At 43.1% G+C, this 18,760-nt stretch overlaps 1 protein-coding gene across 1 annotated transcript in view; it reads right to left on the reverse strand.

The window, feature by feature from the left end:
- BRF1 (BRF1 general transcription factor IIIB subunit) overlaps positions 1 to 18,760 on the reverse strand; it is a 643,919-nt gene that overhangs the window by 215,551 nt on the left and 409,608 nt on the right. The gene's annotated exons all lie outside the window — the stretch shown is intronic.

Below are 18,760 nucleotides of genomic sequence, written 5' to 3' on the forward strand. Positions count from 1 at the left end.
ACCATTCTTCTACAAACGCATTTGTGAGGTCAGGCACTGATGTGGACGAGAAGGCCTGGCTCGCAGTCTCCGCTCTTGTTCATCCCAAAGGTGTTCTAGCGGGTTGAGGTCAGGACTCTGTGAAGGTCAGTCAAGTTCCTCCACCCCAAACTCGCTCATCCATGTCTTTATGGACCTTGTTTGTGCACTGGTGTGCAGTCATGTTGGAACAGGAAGGGGCCATCCCCAAACTGTTCCCACAAATTTGGAAGCATGAAGTTATCCAAAATGTCTTGGTATGCTGACGCCTTAAGAGTTCCCTTCACTGGAATTAAGGGGCCAAGCCCAACCTCTGAAAAAACAACCCCACACCATACTCCCCCCTCCACCAAATGATCTGGACCAGTGCACAAAGCAAGCTTCATAAAAGACATGGATGAGCGAGTTTGGGGTGGAGGAAATTGACTGGCCTGAGTCCTGACCTCAACTTGATAAAACACCTTTGGGATGAATTAGAGCAGAGACTGTGAGCCAGGCCTTCTCGTCCATATCAATGCCTGATCTCACAAATGCGCTTCTGGAAGAATGGTCAAACATTCCCAAAGAAACACTCCTAAACCTTGTGGACAGCCTTCCCAGAACAGTTGAAGCTGTTATAGCTGCAAAAGGGTGGGCCAACTCCATATTGAACCCTACGGACTAAGACTGGGATGCCATTAAAGCTGCATTCACACCTGAGCATTTTCAGTTCATAAAACGCTCGTCTGAAAAAACACCCAACACGCAAAATCACATTCATTTCAATGGCACCTGTTCACATCTGAGTGTTTTGTCACCTGCAGCAAAATGCCTGAAAAACACCCTAAGCTCAAAAAAGAACATGAGCTTCTTTGGTGCAGATTTACATTGGTGACCTGAACAAAATCGTGGGAAAAATGCTGCAAAAATGTGCGACTTTGAAACGCTCAGGTGTGAATGCAGCCTCAAGTTCATGTGCATGTAAAGGCAGGCAGAGGTGCCTAAAAACGACTGTACCTACTACTGCTTGGAAGGCACAAGGACGAAATGTAGTCAATTAACCTATCAGTATGTTTCTAAATTATGGAAGTAAGCGGAATTACAATGGGATAACCCATAGAAACCAACAGATAACAAATAGGCCCCCTGTCCCAATGGGAACAGAACAAAATACCCCGGCAAGCTAACTAAGCATCCACTTTGAATGTCCTTCTTGAACCCATTAATTCCAGGTGTCTAAGAAATCAGTAACTGAACTGTATCTGCAGCGAGTGCTATAGTAATTTACCAGAATGATGCGTTGTGGAAAATCAGCCTCTGTGCAGAACAATAGCATATCAGTCACTCCTTTAATATACAAGGGAAAGACTGTGATCTGTTCTGCAGACTTGGTATCAAGTGGCTGCAGCTCGTCTACATGAAATTCCAGCACTAAACCTCGCTGTACATTCATGTACAGGGAATTGGAGGAAAAAATATAGGAAGTACAAGATTTTCCTGTAGGCAGAGGCTGCATATTATGAGATAAGTAGCTATGTATCCAGATTAATATATCATAGGATTATCCTTGGACAAATCCACTTCTAACTCTGTATTAGTCAGCTGCCCACAAAAGATTAGCTTAATTCTAAACGTAAAACTGCTATTGGGATGTTGCCTGAGAGTCCCAGCCAGGGAAACAAAACTGCATTTTGCAGGATTAATAAGTCAACACAGATTTCCAACAGGACACAGTATACATTACAAGGCAGTTCAAGAATTGCCGGAAATAAAAGGATATGAATCTGAGCAGATTTTGGTTTAGCTGACTTTAGTTGGGGTTTGGAATGATTAGAGCTGAACTTTAAAGAGGACCTGTTCTGTGGAAGCTGAGCCCAAAAAAGCCATGCAGAGAGTAAAGGACAAGTATTGCCCATAGGTTACCTGCAGCTGAGAGCGTCAAAAGTACTTCTTGGGGTGCCACTGGTTGACAAACTATGGTGCACAATGCAAAACTTCTGTTTAGATTACAGAGGGGCAGGGAAGTGGTTTGCACTTCACGCCATCAAATCTCTGAAAGTTAAACTATAACTAAAAACAAAACTTTAAGATTAGAACCCCTGTCAGGTTTTATTACTGCCTGTACCCCATTAGGGAGCGTCACTCTCTCTATTTACCCTGTCTACCATTATCATTGAAAGAAAGGGCTAATTCACACTATATGCATCAGCAGACATTTTACCGCCTGGTAAAACATCCGTCACCGCACACAGGAAACAATTGCTTCTTATGTGTCCCATTCATACCGCAAGCAGCCTAGGGCTGCGCTGTGATAAAATGCTGACATGCTGTATTTTATTGCAGCGCACCACGCTGAATCGCACGGCAATGTACAACAATGCATTGCATTGCTGTACATTGCCGTGCATGAAGTGTATGTTTTGTACGCTTCAATTAAAGTTCGTATAAAAATATAAATAAAAATGGGAGTCATTCGATGCGCTGAATCGCACACCACACTGCCCCCTACTGCAGCTGTCAATGGAGAGCTGACGCAGCGGCAAATAGCTGCGGCAGGTCTATGTCGCTGTGTGAATACAGCCTAAAAAAAATCCCAATTTTTCGGCCATCCCCAGAAAAGTAATAGAGGGGAAATCTTCCCATGGGGATGCTTTTATCATCTACTCTCTGCAGTATTGCATTGCAATCCCGTGAGAGTACAGCCCGTGCACAGCTTTCTGATCCAAAATGCACTCAATGCGTACGCATGAGATTCTGGCCAATACAATAACAAAAGGGCAGAAGTTTTACAGTGTACTAGAGCTGCATGAATAATCGTTAAAACATAGTAATCTCGATTCGACCCTCCGATCTAAATCCAGCATTTCAACAATTCATGTAAAACGTGCAGAGCAGTTCAACTGCTCCCAGCTGTCAAAAAAAAAAAGGGCAGCCGGCAACGCTTATCAACAACATTGCTAAGCCTGAAAGAGACAGATAAAAGAAACATTGCATCTTTTAGCTGTGTGAAGTTGGCACCCCATGTTTGTAAAAGCTGAATAAAAATATACCATTTGTTTGTGCCGCAAAACCTAGCCTTGTGCCGGTTCGGTTTCTGAGATATTAAACATTCATTTTAATGCAAACCCCGCCCACTTTGCACCCCATGTGGCTAAATTTTAAAAACAAACACGCCATTTGTTTGTGTTGGTTTGTGCCGCTTTGGTTTCAGAGATATTGTGCGTTATAGTTGCTATAGTTATAGTTTGCCCACTTTGTTTTTAAAATTCAGCAACATGGGGTGCAAAGTGGGCGGGGTTTCAACAACTATAACGCACAATATCTCCGAAACCAAAGCGGCACAAACAAATGGCGTTTGTTTTTTAAAATTCAGCAACATGGGGTGCTAACACGCCATTCGTTTGTGCTGCAAAAATAAGTATGCGAACTAAAAAAAAAAAAAAAAAGACCCCACTATATTTTAATGGTCATTTTTAAAAATTTCTTTACACATTACATTATTTTTCATGACATTTCTTTATATTTGATTGAAGCAGAGTATTATGTCTTATTTTGTTGCCATCTAGTTAGATAACCTAACGTTCGGGGGTTGTAAATTTTTAAAATAAAAAAGTTCTTGAGAATCATGAGAGAATCGTGATCTTTATTCTAAGCAAAAAAAAAAAAAAAAAGCGATTCTCCTTTTTTCTAAAATCGTGTAGCTCTACAGTGTACTGATGCAGAAGGGAACATAAGCCGGCTTTGGACGGGAGACAGGGAAGGCAAAATCATTTTTAAAAAAAAGAAAGAACCAAGGGGGTTTATTTATCAGGCAGATTGAAATGATATAAAAAGGGTTATATGTAGCGTCTATATTCATTTTCAGGATTTTGTTGCCCAAGTTTACTCCCGCCTTAAGCCTTACCCAGTAGTGCTGTAAGGGTAGCCACAGTGCAAATAGATTTCTCAAAGATACAGCTCTGCATTAAATCTTATAATTACATTGTAAATACCGCATCACTACATGTATGGTCAGCACACCAGCTCTTACATACAAGAATAAAATCAAATCTATTTAATAGACGGTCAGGATCCAGAAGGTGCTGTGATAATCTTACCCTTTTTGCCCCCACTAATTGAGACAAACATTTCACATCATAGGAAAACGGAGATTGTTGCTATCAAAACATATTTTATGTTTTTATTGTTTGTTCTTACACCCTTGATAGGAAAAAGTTTTACTTTTAAAAGATAATTAAAATGTTCCAATGAGATTTAACAGCATGCAAATTACCACTAAAGTAAAACTAAAAAGACAAAACTTTTTTTTTAGGTTTTGTATAGAGTTGAGATGGATTAGAACCCCCGTCAGTTTTTATTGCTGTCTGTACCCCCATTAGGGAGATTCACCCTATTTCTCCTGTTTACCATTAGAATTAAGAGTAAAAGCCCACATTTTGGGTTGACCCCAGAAAAGTAAATCTTCCAATGGGGACACTTAATTTACAGGGATTTCCTCTCACTTCCTGTCTTGGCTATGAGATAGGAAGTGAAGGTAAATCACCCCAATGGGACACAGATCAGTTTCACAAAACAACCATTTTAGCTACTAGAAAAAAAAAACAATTTGTTAATCCCAGTGTTAAAACCAGTGATGCTGGAGTGTGCAAAGCTTCTCTCATGACTCAAACTTGCTCTGGTTCTGAAACAGTGGACCAATAGCATACTCAAACTGATGGTGACACACCAGAGTGTCCATTGCATGGAGGCGGCTCTAGACTTTGTGAGGCCTTAGGCAAAACTTAGACATGAGGCCCCACTGTATTATGAACTGTATTAGGAGGGTACAGTATAGAGGAGTGGACAGTACAGGGGGTAGGTAAGTGGGCATAATAAAGATATATTTTCCTCAAGCAGAGCTGCACAGGGAAACTGCTCTCACAGATCCTACTTATTCTGGTAGGCTGTCACAAAGAGAGAAATAAAGGGGGATGGGTGGAGAAAGAAAGAAAGAAAGAAAGAAAGAAAGAAAGAAAGAAAGAAAGAAAGAAAGAAAGAAAGAAAGAAAGAAAGAAAGAAAGAAAGAAAGAAAGAAAGAAAGAAAGAAAGAAAGAAAGAAAGAGAGGGGGGTGGAGGAAGAAGGAAGGAAAGAGATGGACAGGAAAGAAAGAGAAAGAAAGACAGATGGACAGGAAAGAAAGAGAAAGAAAAAAAAAAAGAAAGATGGACAGGAAAGAGAAAGAAAGACAGATGGAAGGAAAGAAAGAGAAAAAAAGAAAGAAAGATGGACAGGAAAGAAAGAGAAAGAAAAAAAAAAGAAAGATGGACAGGAAAGAAAGAGAAAGAAAAAAAAAGAAAGATGGACAGGAAAGAAAGAAGGAAAGAAAGAAAGAAAGAAAGAAAGAAAGAAAGAAAGATGGACAGAAAAGAAAGACAAAGAAAGACAGATGGAAGGAAAGAAAGAAGGAAAGAAAGAAGGAAAGAAGGAAAGAAAGAAAGAAAGAAAGAAAGAAAGAAAGAAAGAAAGAAAGAAAGAAAGAAAGAAAGAAAGAAAGAAAGAAAGAAAGAAAGAAAGAAAGAAAGAAAGAAAGAAAGAAAGAAAGGGGGATGGAGGAAGAAGGAAGGAAAGAGAAAAAGAAAGAATGACAAAAAGAATGGAAATAAAGGAAGAAAGAAAGAAAGAAAGAAAGAAAGAAAGAAAGAAAGAAAGAAAGAGACAAAAAGAATGGAAAGAAAGAGAGGGGAATGGAGGAAGAAGGGAAGGAAGAGCATCCCCTACATCAGTGTACTCACTGGGAGGCAGGAGGGATGGATGGATGGATGGATGGATGGATGGATCAGACTCCCCTTGTCCTTTTCTCTTTGCTGGTCTTCAGATTGAATCTTCCCGCCCACACATCCCCTTCTCTGAGGCAGAGCAGAGAACACTGCCGAGGAGAGTGGGCGGGGCAGACACAGGAGGAGAGGGCGGGAGGAGGAGGAGCAGAATCTCTCTCTCCTCTTCTGTCTGGCTGTGCGGGCAGCAGGGGGAGGGGGGAGATCTGTCAGAGCAGGCTGTACACTGAGCGGCTCTCCCTCCCTGCCTGTGATCCGGAGATGTAGGTGAGCTCCGATCACACGTCTCACTCGCAGCCTGTTCTCTCTCCCTGTAGCAGGGCGAGGGGACTCGGGACGGAGATCTCTGCTGCTGAATGAGGCGGCTCTCTAATTAGGTAAACTAGCCAGCTGTGCGAGGCCCCTATGACTGCGAGGCCTGAGGCCACCGCCTATTTCGCCTAATTAGAGAGCCGCCTCTGGGCATTACCTGTGTTCAGATCTGGTGTATAGAGCCTGACCTCACTGTCTAAAAGCCTTGCAAACATGAAGAAATGAAAGCAGCAAAAAATACAACAATGCGTGGACAACAAAGTGCTACTTAGCAGATCTGATATCAATCTGCACAGCGAGAAATCAAAATGCTTTGTAGACCAGGGCTCGACAATGCCCAGACACCATGGCGACTAGAAATTACATCCTGGTGCCTGGGCATTTGTCAGCCCATTCACTGTTGGCACCAGGCACAGGGATGCACAATTTAAATCGCCCGATACCCAGGATATGTAGTTCCAGGCACCAGGCAGATACTTGTCGGATGGAAGCATTTGGGTGCCTGCGCTGCCACCCGAATGCTTCCACACACCCCGCGCACGTACCCCCCCGCTATATATCCTGGGCTCCGCTTGCCCATCTGCAGGCCCGGGACCAGCAAAGTGGGTGCCGCTGGGTAGAGGGGACGAGTGAACTCCCGTTCGCTCACCTCCCTTTCTAGTTGCTGACCCAGAAGTGACATGTACTGTATGATGTCACTTCCGGGTTCGCGTTTAAAGTTTCCCCGGCCATCAAAGAATGTAATGCAGTGCGATGCGCATTGCATTACATTCAGTGGCGCACAGCAGAGACACATGCAGGATCTTTTAGATCCTGGATGTCTCATAAAAGATAACCTGTCAGCAAAAAAGATTTGTTAAAAAAAAAAAAAAAAAAGTAAAGAAAAAAGTTACACCCAAACACATAAAATCCCCATCCCCACCCCCACATATATGCCTGTACAAACGTAAACGCACGCACCAGGGCGCCTACGCCTGAAAACAATTTGATTGTGATACACAGGTTACATATTGCTGTGCACGCTGGAATGAGAGCAATAATTCTAGCACCAGACCTCCTTCGTAACACTAAACTGATGACCTATAGGGGGCTTTTAAAGCGTCGCCTATGCAAAATATAGGGTACTAAAGTTTGTCATCATTTCACAGGGCATGCAAATTTTAGGTTTGACATGTTGGGTATCTATTTACTCGGTGCAACCTAGGTTTTTATATTCTACCTATATATATTTCATATTTACTTAAAAAATAAACCTTTTCTTTTCAGGAACACACATTTTATATATATATATATATATATATATATATATATATATATATATATATATATATATATATAAATATATATAAAATACTTTTCTTTACTTTTTTAATTTGTTCACCAGAATGAATGTCCCCATTGGAAGTTGTCAACCCAAAAAATTGGATTTTCTTATATTTTCACTTTTAATGATAATGTTAAACAGTTATATTCAAAGCATGCTGTAAATGATAGCTGACAGTTCTTTGCTCTCAATGGAGCTGCCAAGCCATCAAATGGCTGGCGTCATACCTGATCACATGGCAACTGCAGATCAAACAGAGGCCAGGCCAAGATGGCAACTTCCTTGGCTGTAAAGGATAATAGGGTTTAGTTCCGCTGTAAGTCGACTTTTACTTTTAGGTCCTTTGTAAGCACAGGTTGAATGTGACTAATATGAATTTTACTAAAATGTACATTTTTTGACTGCAAACGTGGATCTTTACTTCTGAACCAGAAAAAAAAAACCTTAGCTTTCATTATGAAATGCAAACTTTTAAAAAGCTTAGGATTAGGCCGTGCTGCCACCATGATGTCATCGGGAGGTGAGACTGACACAAAGGTGACACATTCCACACTTTGCAAATTAAAATAATACACAGATATTCTATTAAATCTGAGACCTTATTTAATTGTGGCCATTACCAATATTTTTTTACATCAAGGTTTTATCTGACATTCACCTTTTGAATGGGAAAACAGACACGACACAGCTTTGCAGATATAATTGTTGGCTAAAACAAACCTAGCAACTGCCAAGGAAAGGTTCAGGGTCTCTGAAATTGTCCAGTTTAATTTATACAAAGAGAATTAAAATGGTATTTAAGTCGTTCTGGCAAAACATCACTAATAGGTTTAACAGGCAAAGTACACAGTGGAGAGAATTTCTCACTGTCTGCATCCTAAACCAGCCACATACAAGAATGGCTTTCAGAAAAGTGCTTCTATTTGTTTGCCCATAAGACTGAGCAGTGATACACTTTGGCCTGACAAAGCAATTTCAAAATTACATTTGTTGAACCAATAACTCAGTAACATGACGGTTAGATTTTATTTTTCTTATTATAAGAATTTTATTTCAACACACATCTTGTAAGCTCTGATCATCAGAATTAGGATGACTTAAGATCCTCTCCCAAAACGCTCCCCCCTACGTTACCTTTCTACAACACTTTGTGTAGGAGCCATAAGCTGATATTTTTATGACCAATTCTCCATAACCTCTAATGTAAGGCCCCTTTCACACTGGGGCGGTAGGGGGGCGTCGGCGGTAAAACAGCGCTATATTTAGCGCTGTTTTACCGCGGTATTCGGCCGCTAGCGGTGCGGTTTTAACCCCCCGCTGGCGGCCGAAAAAGGGTTAAAACCCCTCGTATAGCGCGGCTATAGCCGCGGTATTACCGCGGTATAGCCGCGCTGTCCCATTGATTTCAATGGGCAGGAGCGGTTTAGGAGCGGTGAATACACCGCTCCTTCACCGCTCCAAAGAAGCGGCTGACAGGAGATTTTTTCTTCTCCTGCCAGCGCACCGTTCAGTGTGAAAGCCCTCGGGCTTTCACACTGAACAAACAGCGGAGGCTGTTTAGGGGCGGTTTGCAGGCGCTATTTTTAGCGCAATAATGCCTGCAAACCGCCCCAGTGTGAAAGGGGTCTTAATGTTGTCTACTTGCAAACCTGCAGGGTTGCTGTGCCACTCCAACATTTGTAAGAGGACAAGAGTACCAGGTGAAGGCTGCCCCTGATCTGGAGAAAGTCCAAGGGTGTATGGGTACTATGATGAGAAAAAAGGGACTATTTGTTTTGGAATCGGTAAAAGTTAGGCTCGATTCACACAGGGGCAACACGACTTCAACGCGACTTTGCAACGCGACTTCAACGCGACTTGTGGATCCGACTTTGCCCTGCGACATGTGTCCGACTTTCAATGAACGGGGATCCGACTTGGATCCCCGCCACTGTTTGGTATTAATCTTTAGGGGGAACTCTGCGCCAAATTTTAAATAAAAAACCGGCATGGGTTCCCCCTCCAGGAGCATACCAGGCCCTTGGGTCTGGTATGGACCTTGAGGGGAACCCCCTACGCCGAAAAAACGGCGTGGGGGGTCCCCCCCAATCCATACCAGACCCTTATCCGAGCACGCAGCCCGGCCGGACAGGAATGGGAGTGGGGACGAGCGAGCGCCCCCCCCCCCTCCTGAACCGTACCAGGCCGCATGCCCTCAACATGGGGGGTTGGTGCCTTGGGGGAGGGGGCGCGTTGCGGGCCCCCCCCCCCCCAAAGCACCTTGTCCCCATGTTGATGAGGACAAGGGCCTCTTCCCGACAACCCTGGCCGTTGGTTGTCGGGGTCTGCGGGCGGAGGGCTTATCAGAATCCGGGAGCCCCCTTTAATAAGGGGGCCCCCAGATCCTGGCCCCCCACCCTATGTGAATGAGTATGGGGTACATCGTACCCCTACCCATTCACCTAGGGAAAAAGTGTCAATTTAAAAAAAACACTACATAGATTTTTAAAGTATTTTATTAGACAGCTCCGGGGGTCTTCTTCCGACTTCGGGGGTCTCTCCGGTTCTTCTCCACGCTCTCCGGTTCTTCCTCCGGGCTCCTCCGCTCTCTTCTGCCGCTCTTTTGCTAAAGCGGAGGAGCCCGGTCTTCCGTCTTCTGCCCTCTCCTCTTCTTCTGATGTTGACACGACGCTCTCTCCGGCTAGAATGCTCTCTGTGCGCTCCGCTCTGACTTATATAGGCGGTGACCCCGCCCCCTTATGCCGTCACAGTCCCTGGGCATGCTGGGACTATGACTGCATAAGGGGGCGTGGTCATTGGGTGATGACCACGCCCCCTAAAACGTCACAGTCCCAGCATGCCCAGGGACTGTGACGGCATAAGGGGGCGTGGTCACCACCTATATAAGTCAGAGCGGAGCGCTCAGAGTGCATTCCAGCCCCAGAGAGCGTCGTGTCAACATCAGGAGAAGAGGGCAGAAGGCAGAAGATTGAAGACCGGGCTCCTTCGCTATAGCAAAAGAGCGGCAAAAGAGCAGAAAATAGCGGAGGAGCCCGGCAGAAGATCCGGAGAGCGCGGAGAAGAACCAGAGAGACCCCCGAAGAGAAGAAGGCAGCAGACCGGGCTCCTCCGCTATAGCAAAAGAGCGGCAAAAGAGCAGAAAATAGCGGAGGAGCCCGGCAGAAGACCCGGAGAGCGCGGAGAAGAACCGGAGAGACCCCAAAGTCGGAAGAAGACCCCCGGAGCTGTCTAATAAATTACTTTAAAAATCTGTGTAGTGTTTTTTTTTAAATTGACACTTTCCCTAGGTGAATGGGTAGGGGTTCGATGTACCCCATACTCATTCACATAGGGTGGGGGGCCGGGATCTGGGGGCCCTCTTATTAAAGGGGGCTCCCGGATTCCGATAAGCCCACAGACCCCGACAACCAACGGCCAGGGTTGTCGGGAAGAGGCCCTTGTCCTCATCAACATGGGGACAAGGTGCTTTGGGGTGGGGGGGGGCCGCAGCGCGCCCCCCTTCCCCAAGGCACCAACCCCCCCATGTTGAGGGCATGCGGCCTGGTACGGTTCAGGATGGGGGGGGTGGGCGCTGGCTCGTCCCCCACCCCCATTCCTGTCCGGCCGGGCTGCGTGCTCGGATAAGGGTCTGGTATGGATTGGGGGACCCCCCACGCCGCTTTTTCGGCGTAGGGGGTTCCCCTCAAGGTCCATACCAGACCCAAGGGCCTGGTATGCTCTTGGAGGAGGAACCCATGCCGGATTTTTATTTAAAATTTGGCGCGGAGTTCCCCCTCAAGATCATCTGAGCACAAGTCGCATGCCGAAGTCGGATCATGCGAGACGGCGATCCGACTTTGATCCGACTTCAATGATAGTCAATAGGCTGAAGTCGGATCAAAGTCGGATCAAAGTAGTACAGGGAGTACGCTCTGAAGTCGGAGCGACTTCAGTAGTGTCTATTAAGACGCTCCCATTCACTTAAATGTGAATCTCTTTCTGGGGCGACTTGGGGCGACTTGAGGGCGTACAAGTCGGATCCCAAGTCGTCCCAGTGTGAACCGACCCTTATAGGTATTGTTTAAAAATAAATAAATAAATAAGTTTACATTTTTTTTACACAGATAGAGCAATACTTGTTTCATTGCATATTGTATACAGTGCCTTGAAAACGTATTCATACCCCTTGAAATTTTCCACATTTTGTCATGTTACAACCAAAAAATTTTATGTATTTTATTTGGGATTTTATGTGATAGACCAACACAAAGTGGCACATAATTGTGATATGGAAGGAAAATGATAAATGGTTTTCAAAATTTTCTACAAATAAATATGTGAAAAGTGTAGCGTGAATTTGTATTCAGTCCCCCTGAGTCAATACTTTGTAGAACCTCCTTTCACTGCAATTACAGCTGCAAGTCTTTTTGGGGATGTCTCTACCAGCTTTTCACATCTAGAGAGTGACATTTTTTGCCCATTTTCTTTGCAAAATAGCTCAAGCTCTGTCAGATTGGATGGAGAGCATCTGGGTACAGCGATTTTCAAGTCTTGCCACAGATTCTCGATTGGATTTAGGTCTGGACTTTGACTGGACCATTCTAACATATGAATATGCTTTGATCTAAATAATTCCATTGTAGCTCTGGCTGTATGTTTAGGGTCGTTGTCCTGCTGGAAGGTGAACCTCTGCCCAGTCTCAAGTCTTTTGTAGACTAATGCCCCGTACACACGGTCGGATTTTCCGACGGAAAATGTGTGATAGGACCTTGTTGTCAGAAATTCCGACCGTGTGTAGGCTTCATCACACATTTTCCATCGGATTTTCCGACACACAAAGTTTGAGAGCAGGCTATAAAATTTTCCGACAACAAAATCCGTTGTCGGAAATTCCGATCGTGTGTACACAAATCCGATGCACAAAGTGCCACGCATGCTCAGAATAAATAAAGAGATGAAAGCTATTGGCCACTGCCCCGTTTATAGTCCCAACGTACTTGTTTTACGTCACCACGTTTAGAACGATCGGATTTTCCGACACTTTGTGTGACCGTGTGTATGCAAGACAAGTTTGAGCCAACATCCGTCGGAAAAAATCCTAGGATTTTGTTGTCGGAACGTCCGAACAAAGTCCGACCGTGTGTACGGGGCATAACGGGTTTTCTTCTAAGATTACCCTGTATTTGGCTCCATCCATCTTCCAATCAACTCTGCTTCCCTGTCCCTGCTGAAGAAAAGTATCCCCACAACATGATGCTGCCACCACCATGTTTCACGGTGGGGATGGTGTGTACTGGGTGATGTGCAGCATTTTGCTTTTAGGCCAAAAAGTTCAATTTTGGTCTCATCTGACCAGAACACCTGACCAATAGCAGCCATGTTTCTTGATGTAGAAGTATTCTTTTTTATTAAATTGTATTGTAATTGTACTGTCTGCCCTTATGTTGTAAAGCGCTGCGTAAACTGTTGGTGCTGTCCAATAATTTTATTTTCCTGAAATCTATTGCAGTTATGTTAAACACAGCCAATCAATTGGTGTATTTCCTGGAGTCTGCACTGTATATTTTCTTCTCCTCTTCCTGTATCACTAGCCATTAAGGCTTGGTTCACATCTACAGGTGTGTGTTGTGTGTAGGACCTCCTTATCCATTTTGATGGGCTACTCTACATGCAAGAAAAGCAAGGAAGTCCCGACTCTTTTCCAAGCGCATAATACTGAACCGCATGGTGGTGCAGTCTGTTTCCATTCATTTGTTTTTAGTGGACAGGATCAGATTGGTTTTAGCGGACACATGTCTACTGATATCTGCTGCTCCATAGAAAGCAATGGATGGTGTGATCGGGTTTGCCTAAAAACTGACAGACGGACCCGATGGGTACATCAGTGTATAAGGGGCCTCTGAGTTCAGGTCCACTTTAAAGGGTTTTATGTCTTTCTCATGACAGAAATGAACAAATGAAAAAAGTAAAGAAAAGTATAATATATATACATATACACACACATACATATACACACGCACACATACATACAAACACACAAATCTATAAATACTTTTAACTGTTACAAGTGCTCTACATACTAGTAAGAAATTATTTGCAACCCCAGGGACTTTTATTTACAAAATAGAAATATTTTTTTATGTTTGTATCATTTTTAGAAATAAACTATTTAGTCTTTTGTTAAAATTACTAGACGTCAAATTAGATGTTCAACTGCTGCAAGGAAAAAGGATAAAAGCGTTAAAAGGAACACTACGAGCAACCGTATAAATGTGTCTTTGGATGCATTGTTTGAAAAAAAGAACAAAAAACCTAATCCACCTCAAATTTCAATCCTAATGGTTCCCAAATACTTTCATGGTTAATAACTTAAATTAGCCAATAAATTGCATCACTTAAATGGCAATTTTTTTGCAGTCTAATAACCTCAAATACTTGTTTTTGACTAAAGGATGTCTCATACAGTGGGGAAAATATTTATTTGATCCCCTGCAGATTTTGTAAGTTTGCCCACTTACAAAGAAATTAAGTGTCTATCATTTTTATTATTATTTTCATCATAGGTGTATTTTAAATGATAGAGACAGAATATCAACCAACAATCCAGAAAAACACATGATAAAAATGTTATAAATTGAGTTGCAGTGCAGTGTGTAAAATAAGTATTTGATCCCCTATTTGATCAACCATTCTGAAGTTTCCCTCCAATCGCTTTGCATATTATTTTATACATGCTGTGATTCTGTACTTGCCAAATATGCTGCAGAAATCTCCCTCCACTAACTCTGGCTGCATCCATTTAACCTGTGGGCAGCTGAAGATGCTGCCTGTTCACTTCTGGATTTACACAGAGGCATGCCTCCAACTCTGCAGCCCTGCAGCTCTCATTGACCCTCTTAGGAATCCCCACTCCCTTCTGGCAAACTCTCACAAGAGTTAGAGAGAGAGCTGTGCATGATGTCATAAGCCTAGGCTTTTTCCCAGACAAGAAACAGGAAGTGAGCTGTAAAAGGTATTTACTGGCAGAAAAAAAAAATGTTTTACTATCCAATGTTAAAAGAACAAGGACAGAAGATTTAAAAAACGACTGAAGGTCCGCTTTAAGAAGGTGCTCCTAATGATAACTGGTTATGTGTATAAAAGACACCTGTACACATAATCTTTCTTCCAGTCAAATCCACCATCATGGGCAAGACCAAAGAGCTGTCAAAGGATGTCCAGCCCAAGACTGGAATGGACTACAAGGCCATCAGCAACAAGCTTGGTGAGGAGACAACTGTTGGAGTGATTATTCGCAAATGGAAGAAATACAAAATAACCATCAATCGCCCTCGGTCTGGAGCTCGATGCAAGATTTCACCTCATGGGGTAAGGATGATCATGAGAAAAGTGAGGGATCAGCCTAGAACTACAAGGGAGGAGCTTTTGAATGATCTCAAGGCAGTCTGGACCACAGTCACCAAACAAACCATTGGTAACCCAATATGCCGCCATGGATTGAAAATCCTACAGTACCTGCGCGGTCCCCTTCTCAAGAAAGCACATGTACAGGCCTGTCTGAAGTTTGCCATTGAACATGTAAATGATTCAGAGAAGGACTGGGAGAAAGTGCTGTGGTCAAATGAGACCAAAATTGAGTTCTTTGGCATTAAATTTGACTCACCGTGTTTGGAGAAAGAAACTAAGACCCTAAGAACACCATCCCTACAGTTAAGCACAGAGGTGGAAACATTATGCTTCGGGGCTGCTTCTCTGCTAAAGGTACAGGCCGACTTTGCCCCATTGAGGGGCCAATGGACGGGGCCATGTATTATAAACCATTAGTGGTAGGTTAAGGTAAGTATAGTAGCAAGTCCTAGTTGCAATCTCGAAACACCAAATACGAGGACAATATGCGACCGTTCTAAACTATGTGGCATGTTCACCAATGCCAGGAGCATGGCGGACAAGATGGGTGAACTAGAGATACTGTTGTACAAGGAGGATTTGGATTTTGTGGGAATTTCAGAGACCTGGTTCAACAGCTCTCATGATTGGCTGGCAAACATTCAAGGGTATACCCTATACCGCAAGGATAGAGAGGGTAAAAAAGGGGGAGGGGTATGCCTATATATAAAGAATAATATACAAGTAAATGTGAGAGATGACATCGCTGAGGGAGCTAGGGAGGAGGTGGAATCCTTATGGGTAGAGCTCCAAAGGGATGAAGCTAAGGGGAAAATAATACTGGGAGTATGCTATAGGTCCCCTAACCTGAGGGAGGAAGTGGAGACAGATCTCCTATCACAATTTGGATTAGCAGCAAGGATGGGAAGTGTTATCATAATGGGGGATTTTAATTATCCAGACATAGACTGGGCGGAGGGAACCGCGCATTCTTTTAAGGCTCGCCAGTTCCTTAATGTCTTGCAGGACAATTTTATGGGTCAGATGGTAGACGCACCAACTAGAAATAAAACATTACTGGATCTACTGATTACCAACAATACAGACCTGATCACGGATGTGGAAATACGGGGAAATTTAGATAACAGCGATCACGGGTCAATTAGTTTCAGTATAAATCACACCAATAGGAAACCTAAAGGGAATACAAAGACACTGAATTTCAAAAGAGCCAACTTCCCTAAACTACAAACCTTGCTAAAAGGCATAAATTGGGATAAAATATTAGGAACAAAGAATACGGAGGAGAGATGGGTTTGCTTTAAGAGCATATTAAATAAGGGCATTAGCCAATGTATCCCATTGGGTAATAAATTTAAAAGAGCAAACAAAAGTCCTGGATGGCTTAACTCCAATGTAAAAATGCATATAAAAGCAAAGGAGAAGGCCTTCAAAAAATACAAGGTTGAGGGATCATCCTCAGCATTCAGACTTTATAAAGAATGCAACAAGAAATGTAAGCGTGCAATTAGGACGGCTAAGATCGAACAAGACAGACACATAGTGGAGGAAAGCAAAGAAAATCCCAAGAAATTCTTTAAGTATGTAAACAGTAAAAAAGGGAGGAGAGACCATATTGGCCCCATAAAGAATGAGGAAGGACATCTGGTTACAAAGGATGGGGAGATGGCGAAGGTATTGAATTTATTCTTCTCCTCAGTCTTCACGAGTGAATCGAGGGGCTTCAGTAACCAAAACTGCAGTGTTTATCCTCATGACCCAACACAGGAAGCACCTCCATGGTTAACAGAGGACAGAATTAAAATTAGACTTGAGAAACTTAACATTAATAAATCACCGGGACCAGATGGCTTGCATCCGAGGGTACTTAGGGAACTCAGTCAAGTGATCAGTCAAGCCAGACCGTTGTTCCTAATTATTACAGACAGTCTACTGACTGGAATGGTACCAGCTGATTGGAGAAAAGTCAATGTAGCACCAATATTTAAAAAGGGCCCAAAATACATCCCAGGGAATTACAGACAGTTAGCCTAACATCAATAGTATGTAAACTCTTGGAGGGGATGATAAAGGACTATATACAAGATTTTAGTAATAAGAACGGTATCATTAGCAGTAATCAGCATGGATTCATGAAGAATCGTTCTTGCCAAACCAATCTATTAACCTTCTATGAGGTGGTGAGTTGCCATCTAGATAAAGGAAGGCCCGTAGGCCCGAAGGCCCCTGGATTTTGCAAAAGCATTTGACACAGTTCCCCATAAACGTTTACTGTACAAAATAAGGTCAGTTGGCATGGACCATAGGGTGAGTACATGGATTGAAAACTGGCTACAAGGGAGAGTTCAGAGGGTGGTGATAAATGGGGAGTACTCGGAATGGTCAGGGGTGGGTAGTGGGGTTCCCCAGGGTTCTGTGCTGGGACCAATCCTATTTAATTTGTTCATAAACGACCTGAAGGATGGGATTAACCAGTTCAATCTCTGTATTTGCAGACGATGCTAAGCAGGGCAATAACTTCTCCGCAGGACGTGGAAACCTTGCAAAAAGATCTGAACAAATTAATGGGGTGGGCAACTACATGGCAAATGAGGTTCAATGTAGAAAAATTTAAAATAATGCATTTGGGTGGCAAAAATATGAATGCAATCTATACACTAGGGAGAGAACCTCTGGGAGAATCTAGGATGGAAAAGGACCTGGGGGTCCTAGTAGATGATAGGCTCAGCAATGGCATGGAATGCCAGGCTGCTGCTAACAAAGCAAACAGAATATTGGCATGCATTAAAAAGGGGATCAACTCAGAGATAAAACAATAATTCTCCCACTCTACAAGACTCTGGTCCGGCCGCACCTGGAGTATGCTGTCCAGTTCTGGGCACCAGTCCTCAGGAAGGATGTACTGGAAATGGAGCGAGTACAAAGAAGGGCAACAAAGCTAATAAAGGGTCTGGAGGATCTTAGTTATGAGGAAAGGTTGCGAGCACTGAACTTATTCTCTCTGGAGAAGAGACGCTTGAGAGGGGATATGATTTCAATATACAAATACTATACTGGTGACCCTACAATAGAAATAATACTTTTTCGCAGAAGAGAGTTTAACAAGACTCGCGGCCACTCATTAAAATTAGAAGAAAAGAGGTTTAACCTTAAACTACGTAGAGGGTCCTTTACTGTAAGAGCGGCAAGGATGTGGAATTCCCTTCCACAGGCGGTAGTCTCAGCGGGGAGCATTGATAGCTTCAAGAAACTATTAGATAAGCACCTGAATGACCGCAATATACAGGGATATATAATGTAATACTGACACATAATCACACACATAGGTTGGACTTTATGTACTTGTGTCTTTTTTCAACCTCACCTACTATGTAACTATAAAATCTTGGATGAGAACCTTCTTCCCTCAGCCAGAACACTGAAGGTGGGTCGTAGATGGGTCTTCCAGCATGACAATGACCCAAAACATATCACCATAGCAAAAAAGTGGTGGCCTAAGAAGAAGCACATTAAGGTCATGAGTGGCCTAGCCAGTCTTCAGACCTTAATCCTATAGAAAATGTATGGAGGAAGCTGAAACTTCGAGTTCCCAAGCGACAGCCAAGATTTAAAGATTTAGAGAAGATCTGCAAAGAAGAGTGGACCAAAATCTCTCCTGAGATGTGTGCAAACCTGGTAACCAACTACAAAAAACATCTTACCTCTGTGCTTGCCAACAAGGGTTTCTCCACCAAGTACTAAGTCATGTTTTGCTTGGGGACTGCAACTTAATTTATAACATTTTTATCATGTGTTTTTTCTGGAATTTTGGTTGACATTCTGTCTTTATCATTTAAAATACACAAATGATAAAAATTATAGACCCTTCATTTCTTTTTAAGTGGGCAAACTTGCAAAATCAGCAGGGGATCAAATAATTATTTTCCC

Source organism: Aquarana catesbeiana, linkage group LG13 (genome assembly GCF_042186555.1).
Source record: "Aquarana catesbeiana isolate 2022-GZ linkage group LG13, ASM4218655v1, whole genome shotgun sequence".
NCBI classification, from domain to species: Eukaryota; Metazoa; Chordata; class Amphibia; order Anura; family Ranidae; genus Aquarana; species Aquarana catesbeiana.